Raw genomic sequence first — 9,024 nt, 5'->3', positions numbered from 1 at the left:
AGATGTGGAACCAAAATTTGTAGTCCTGTTTGGCGTCATATAACCCATACTGTGTTGGTGCGCCGTAAAACCCACATAAATAAATAAACTTCTCAAAAGACAATGAACAAAATGTTTGAAATCACTAGGTAAATGTTTAAGAACATATGCTTTGGAATATAATTGTTCAGTATTTACAAAGCTAGATATTTCAGTGTCATTGCAGGTAATTAGTTTATCTTTTAAATGTACAACAGATACATAAAGCCCAGATTGTGCACTTGCTCCTACATGGCAAAACTTACTAGCTAATGTATATGATACATTTGTGTTCATTTTATTCAAAACAGATTTTTTGTTGTCAGTAAAAAAATTGATTATGTATTTCTCAACATATCCACTTTCATTTGAAGCATGATATCTCGTAAAACATGTTAACGTGTCTGGAAATTAAGATATTGTTTTTAATACTTCTTTGTTGTATTCAATTTCAAGCAGTTTATATCAATGACATAATGAATAACAAAGTAATTATCAAGCAGTTCGAAGAGAAATCAGCAGACCGCTCTAATCCTAGAAATAGAACATGACCCTCCTTATGCGAAATTTCTGACGTAGATTTTATAAATGGTACATTCCCTGTTGTAGGTCATCTCCAAATTATTAACCAACCCTGTCATATCACTTATTACTGTAGAAATAGATTCATGAACGTCTTGCTGACACTCTTGCGAAAAGGACGGTAACACCTTTTTTAGTTAAGAAGCATACCATTCACTGTTTAATATTTAGTCTTGTTTTCAGGTATAAGTTTTCCTTTATTGACAATCATAAATTTCCAAATATCAAGTATACTTTCTATGCCAAGTCACGGGGTTGTGGAGCAACACATACTACATTTGGTATGTTGTCTGCAATAAGTTTGTTGGCTACTTTAGAATAAAAAGATGACTGAAGAACAGAATTAAACCAGCATGATGCTCCTAGATTTTTCAAATTTACACACATCTACGATTGATAAATGACTGTCATAGGTAGAATCGATGAAGCAGTTATCTGAGACAGTATTGTCAGGTAACGCCTTTAAATTTGAAATGTTACACACATCTACTATTGATAAATGACTGTCATATGTGGAATCGATGAAGCAGTTTTCTCAGACAGTACTGTCAGGTAACGCCTTTAAGTTTGAAATGGTCACTTTCGCTTTGTGAATCAATTTCTAGTCCTATTTCTTGTGAGGAGGGTATTGGTATTTTCCATTTTTTATATATTTTCTGGTTGTTCCTCTCTTTTATTCCAGCTTTCTGACAATAATGTTTGTTGTTTCTTAACTTCCGGAGAAGATGTAGCTACTGGATCTGTTGACCTAATATCTAGTTTACGTTTTTGTGGACTAGTACTTGACTGGTTTCAAACAGTCTAGCACTGCTTTCTTTTGACAAGTTACTGTTTGTTCTCTAAGGATCCCTTCCTTTACTGTATAGTTTGAAGACAACGTTAAATAAATTGTCACATTTAATCATTAAACCTATGATATATATATAATGAAAATGAAATTTTTAGATAACCAATTCCTTTCCTCTTTAAATATCTCATTACGCTTCACTTAAATGGAGAACAGTTTTCTTTGTATCAAGACAGGTAGCTTCTCCTTTTTGCTATCAAAAAAGCTCGAATAAAGACAGATTTTAAGTCCTCATTATTGAAGTATTTTAAGGCAGCTACAATAAGTTTACTCAATCTAACCGAGTCTGCATTTTTCATTTTTGCCTTGTTCTCGGTGCTTCCGAATGATCTACTTTTCAGATTTTATTTACACCATTGACTGGCCGCTGATTATCATTTTTGGATACAGAACTGCCTTTAAATAGCCAAATTTCTTTGTTTCTGCATGTCTAGAAGACCTTATTCAATCTTAAATAACACTCAAATTGCACAAATTGGGACGTTTATAAATTTGTAAACCTCTATCGCTCCAGTACAGAAATTACATGGGAAGGACACATATTTTTGTATAAAACCACCTTTTAAAGTTTTATGCATATATTGGCATTGAATCAACAGGCTTTTATTAAATTGGTATCATACCGTTCTTCATGCCTGAATTCAACAGCCACTTGGGCCACTTTTCGACCATTTATACCAATGTCACCCATATTACTTGCAGCAATTTCTTCAACTGGAATTTCATTATTTTTTTTTAAAGTAAAATTTAAATGGTTTAGGACCATACTAAAGTTCTTTCTTCTATTCACTTAGACTTTCACCTGATATTATGCTTAATCTTTCCCGAGTATGTTACACGAACAAGGTATTCTGAAAACATTTTTAATTAAACTACAAGAACAGTATTCAAATTTACACGCGGCTTCCTCTGTAAAAAGCGCACAATTGGTTCTTTTTTCTGTATTTTGGACATGAAACAGTACTGGTATTGAACATGAAAACACAAAGTGGGTTACCTTTTTCTAATTTCTTAAAAGAAATATTCATCCTATGATTTCTTTTGAAATATCTACCCTTCTGTGTGGGTTTCAGCTTTTGCCATATATAAGTGAGAAAATCCAAATGGTTTTCCGACGGTCATCGTCTAACTGAGCTTTATGTGCAAGCGACTCAATTGATTAGGGTGGGACGTCTTATTTCGAACGGAGAAGACGGAGAAAACATTGCGGGCGGTAATGATAAAGGTAATGATCAGGTGAAGTGATGCTTGAAGCGAAGACTTTCGAGGTAGTGATGATGGGGCGATGATGCTATAGGTGGTGAGATGTATGGCAACGACGATGAGAACGATACTGGTATGGATGATGTTGTTGGACACTGATGATAGCGGCTGTGATGATGGGGGTGATAACGTTGGAGGCAATTAATTGATAGGCGTTGACAATGAAGGCGGTGATGAGGCAATGGATTTGTAGGCGATTACGATGAAAGCGGTGATGATTGACACGGTGAAGATGATGGCAAAAGAGGCACTGATGGGCGAGGTAGTGCCAGTACTGTCTGTGACAAATTAAATGTATGGTGTATATTTGTTACAACAGGAACTGATACCACAAGAAACTTAGTGAAGTATGCAGACCGTCGTCAATGATATACTTCCAAGATATAACTAAAATCCGTAGTGTATACATTTTAAACCACAGATAAATCGAATTTCCCTATTAAGGTTTTCTCAAAATTCATTTATAGTGGTACCATCTATCACATTCCTGGCATTCAACCATGAGTCCATTTTGTTCGCATTCAGTGCTTTGACATAATATGAAAGGTATCTTTTGCTTTCATTGAAATATAACTTCTGTAGGGAACTAGGAATAGCAGAATATGTTAAAGAACACACTGAACTACAACTCTTTACGAATCTTGCTCAGACGTTTAGTACATTTGTCATGAGATTGCAGCTCCGAAACAACGGTTTTTCTTTCAGAACTCAGGTGGTGGTGAATAGTAAGGTGCTTCAGAAACTGGCGATGCCACTAGAATTCTTTGGAAAAGGTATTGCTCTTCTCAAATAATGTGTTTGAATGCGTTTTCTAATAATTTAGGTTTAGTATTTTTAATCTTTTAAGAATACGCATGCAATACCATAGGGACCATGGTCTTGTCTGTTTTTTGAAATTTGAGATATAATTCGAATCTATCCATCTGGCATTCACATTATTCAAGATTTATCTTTTCATTGTTGATCTCCCTTGCAATGCTCCACCTACATAAACTCTCTACAAACAAAATAAAATAGAAAATGTCACCAAAATTAAAATAGCAAAGAATACAAGTATACTTTTTGTGTAGAAATTGTCTAGCCGTTTAGATAACGTTTTCGTACTAGAAAATCATAAAACCGTGTCTGCAGCATTTTCGTTTTTGTCATGTTATCGGCCTGTGGAGTTTCCACATTATCTGTTCTATTATATAGGTTTGAGACCGCCATCTGTTTTCCAATAAATAGACCTCCCATACGAAGAATATTCCTCCGTCCAAGTCAGATCTTCTCAAAATGAAATAAGAAGGTACACATTTTACTTACATTAACCGTTGCAATCACGATACGTTAGAATCACAGAACGATTTCAGTTTTAGAGTTGGTTGCAATTATTTAAGCCAATTTCGATTCTCCCTTATGGCATGTAATTTGCAATCCTAATATAAAAGAGACAATTTAACTTGTATAGCCTAAACCTTCATGTACATGAAACACTTTTAAACATGCATTTTGCATAATGACAATTTCTGCCAGGTTCTTATTCAACACTGCAGATAATAAATAGATTTGCAGTATAAGAGTACACATGTTTGTTGAGCGATGGTGCAAGGTATGTGCGTCAAAATTCCAGAAGTTGCCCTGCCTGGTTTTAGCTTTCTAGGTGTGAGGTCTCCAAACGTTGCTGATTTTAGTTGAAAGAGCAGGGAACCCGGTTTTGTAGCCTAAACAACAGAGTCAAGTCTCCCGTCATAGTTGTATAGGGTGGTTTGAATAAACAGCAAAAAATTGTTTACACGATGTTGATATGCATGTACCAAGTACTAATTTAAGGCAATGGATCCGCAGTAGCAAGTGGCAATTTCCAGTTTCGTATTATCGTCTGTCTTGTACATTATTGGCCCTTAAAAGATTTCCGTAACAACAGAGAATGATGAAATACATAGGAGAAACAAGAAGTTGTTACATAAACGCGAACTGAAACTTTGAAAGGGTCAACGACATTATTCCTTGTAATCTTCAATTTAAGAAATAAATTATAGCAAAACCATGTGTTTACACTTTTTATATACGATGGGCGTATATAGCAATTATTTCGTACGACGTATAATCGAGTGTATAAACAGTGTTCAAACACGGTTTTGCTATATATTATTTCGATTCTAATATGTCTCATGTATTATTGTAAGAATTAGATCAAATGTGATAGGATAGTTTTTTCGTGCATGTGTGGCGCCAAATAGTACAGGTCGTCACGTTCCTTATTTATACACGCCAGGATACGTCTTGCAGAATAGTTCCATTAGCGAACTATTTGACGCAGCGAATAACCAACCTTGTGTGTGTTAATTAACCAAGACATTTCTTATATGTGGCATTTGTTAAGTAAAATATTTGATCAGTAAAATGAAATGGCGCTAAATATCACGTTTACGTGACGTCAAAATAATATCGTTGCGATTATTAATATTAAAGCATTGCTTGTCATATTGCAATTAAGCTTTTTACACATTTCATACTGCATTAGCATAAACGTATGTTTGTTTCCCGTTACAGCATTTGTTAAAACCAATGCCACGGGATTCTCTTCGATGTTACAACATAACAATTCTAGATCTTGAGACAAGTATTCTTTTTCTTCAATTACATATTAAGAAAGAGAATACAAGACCGTTAATGAATTTATTCAGCAATTTTGCTCATATAACGTAAGACATAAATCTGATTCAGCTTCTTTCGCATCACACCTGAAAAACAAAATATATTATGTATGCGTGTTTTATCTGATTAGGTAATAATTATAATAGTACAGATTTTGTAAAAAAAATACAAATACTTTTGGTCTAAGAAAAAGTTTCATTCGCGCATGTGTGGCGCAAAATGGTATAATTTTAAATGTAGTTTCGAATTTGCAAATGAGTGGTTCTGAGGCTGTAGAATGAATAGTTTACAACAAGGTATTTCATGGTGCAATGTATGTCTGCATATGTTTTTAGCTCATAGTGACAGGGTGAGCTTTTGTGATCGCCCTTTGTCCGTCCGTCCGTCGTCCGTCCACAATTTCTTGTCTGCACGATAGTGGTTTCATTTATGATTTTATTTTAATCAAACTTGCACACAACTTTTATCACCATAAGATCTTGGTTCCTTTCTTGAACTGGCCAGATCTCATTATTGGTTCCAGAGTTATGGCCCCTGAAAGGGCCAAAATTAACTATTTTAACCTTGTCTGCACAATAGCAGCTTCATTTATGATTTGATTTTAACCAAACTTGCACACAATTTGTATCACCATAAGATCTCGACTCCTTTTTTATACCCCCTAAGGGAAGTATTATGTTATCGCCTCCGTGTCCGTCTGTCTGTCTGTCTGTTGGTTAGCAATTTCCCGTCCGCTCTGTAACTCTTGAACCCCTTGAAGGATTTCAAAGAAACCTGACACAAATGTTCACCTCATCGAAACGATGTGCAGAGCGCATGTTTCAGATGGCTCACTTCAAGGACAAGGTCACACTTAGGGGTCAAAGATCATATGACTTTGTTTTGTGTGTATAATGCTCTGCATTTGCGTTGCATTGCAGTGCTCTTGTTTTTATTTGACAGATCCTTCTTTTGTTCACTTACAATATTTTTTTTAATTACTTCCCTTTTATGTTACTATAAATAGCTTATTTAGTTTTTAATTATTGGCCATAGGGAAAAACCGAGACCACTTTTTTGTGGTACAACATGGATGGTACCTCCAATTTTTAAGTGTATTTTGACGTATCTGTACCTTTAAGAAAATTTCAACTATATTTTCTCATGATTCTTTTGATTGATCTTGATTATGATTTTTTTACCTTCTTGTCCTTAAGTGCTATGATAACAGGTGAGAGATATAGGGCCATTATGGGCCTCTGCCCTATTGTTCTAAGTACTAAATGTTTACCTTATAAACCGTGAGTTTCTTTGTAGTCTTTCAAATGATTGGAACTCACCTGGCAAACGCTCATAATCATCACCAGCTTGTACCACATCAAGCAGGTCAGTTATTTTCTCCTCCTCTTGTGTTGGTGCTCCGTAAAACCCAAATAAATAAATAAATCTCCTTCTCTTGAATTGAACTATGCATTATATTGTACAGTAATCCTTTGATATCCGCTGGACACTTCTCCAATGATCGAAAAAATAAATCTGCAAAGCTTTATATTTCGCGTATAATCTGCTGTTCCTTCGACAGGCATTCTAAGCACACACTGCACCAGTGGGGCGTCTTATCAACGATCATACTATTTTGAAAATCTTATCGTACAACTTTGGTCTACGATTATCTTACGATTATATTATGTGGCACATGATGTGCAGTTACAGTTTGACAGTCACAATATAAAATAAACTTTATGCGTCGGATTTGGTAAGTAATATATATAATCAGAAAAGCAAAGGTTGATAATGAAAAAAGCCATTTCTTACAACTAAGTTTAACTGCTTTCGAGACTCATTCCAGATTAGAGGTAGGATATGTGGTGTTTAAGTGTCTTTCCTAGGCACAAGGAGGGCTCAGCATGGCGGGGGGTGGGAGTATAATATAGAATTCTGACCATCCAGGACTAAAAAAAATATTCAACATATGTAGACACTGACGTCACAGGTGCCAAACACAATTTTTTTGCTTCCCCTATGATATAAATAGGTTAAATTTTGAGTTAATTATGACCAACTCAGGAACTATTGCAGGAAGATAGTTTTGATAACCACTGACAAGAAATAGTAAAAAATATCAGATCTATAAAAGCGGTCAAACTGGTATGCATAATTAATAAGGCTAGATCATGGTTTCATTATCTGCCAGGGTACCCTAATTAAAATGTATGCCTACCTGTTTGTTTGTTTTAGCTCACCTGTCACGAAGTGAAAAGGTGAGCTATTGTGACCGCTTGATGTCCGTCATGCGTCGTGCGTCAACAATTTGTAAAAATATCTTCTTGAAAACCAATTGGCAGAATTACACCAAACTTCACAGAAATGATCAATGGGTAGTCCCCTTTCAAAATTTTTTCAAAAAATTGAATTCCATGGAGAACTCTGGTTGCCATGGCAACCGAAAGGAAAAACTTTAAAAATCTTCTTCTCAAAAACCAGAAGCCCTAGAGCTTAGATATTTGGTATGAAGCATTGCCTTGAGGACCTCTACCAAATTTGTTCAAATCATGACCCCGGGGTCAAAATTGACCCCGCCCCAGGGCTCACTTGATTTTACAAAGGAAAATCTTAAAAAATCTTCTCAAAAAGCAGAAGCCCTAGAGCTTAGATATTTGACATGTAGCATTGTCTAGTGGACCTCTACTAAAGTTGTTCAAATCAAGACCCCGGCCTCAAAATTGACCCTGCCCCAGGGGTCACTTGATTTTACATAATGCAAATTTTCACAAATTTTCTTAAAAATTAACCAGAAGGCCTAGAGCTTAGATATTTCACATGTAGCATTGCCTACTGGACCTCTACAACATTTGTTCAAATCATGACCCCCAGGATCAAAATTGACACCGCCCCAGGGGTCACTTGATTTTACATAGGAAAATCTTCAAAAATTTTCTAAACATAAACCAGAAGGCCTAGATCTTAGATATTTGACATGAAACATTGCCTAGTGGATTTCTACAAAATTTGTTCAAATCATGACCCCCGGGGTCAAATTGGCCCCGCCCCATGGGGTTACTTGATTGTACATAGAAGTCTTCAAAATTTTCTAAAAATAAACCAGAAGGCCTAGACCTTAGATATTTGACATGTAGCATTGCCTAGTGGACCTCTACAAAATTTGTTCAAATCTTAACCCCCGGGGTCAAATTGACCAAGCCACAGGGGTCACGTGATTGTACATAAATTTGCTAAAAATAAACCAGAAGGCCTAGATCTTAGATATTCGATATGTAACATTGCTTAGTAGACTTCTACAAACTTTGTTCAAATCATGACTCCGAGGTTAAATTGGCCCCGCCCCAGGGGTTACTTGATTGTACATGGAAAATCTTCCAAAACATTTCTAAAAATCATCAGTTTGATATTTGAAACATGTAGCTCATATAACTCAGGTGAGCTATCCAGGGTCATCATGACCCTCTTGTTATAGATCATATATATATATATTTCTTGGCTTTCAAACCTTTTAACTGTCAAGAGGCAGTGAAGACTAATTAGAAGTTATTTTACACCAGAAATTCCAGAGATGCTTTTCAGCGTCGCTCACCCAGCGGTGACCTAGTGAGTGAGTTAGTTGGGTTTTACGGCGAATCGACACAGTTTTTGCCTTGGAACATAGTGTTTAGGTTTATGAAAATATCAAGGGTTAA

The sequence above is a fragment of the Mercenaria mercenaria genome, chromosome 6, assembly GCF_021730395.1.
Source record: "Mercenaria mercenaria strain notata chromosome 6, MADL_Memer_1, whole genome shotgun sequence".
Lineage (NCBI taxonomy): Eukaryota > Metazoa > Mollusca > Bivalvia > Venerida > Veneridae > Mercenaria > Mercenaria mercenaria.
This window is presented reverse-complemented; position numbering follows the sequence as displayed.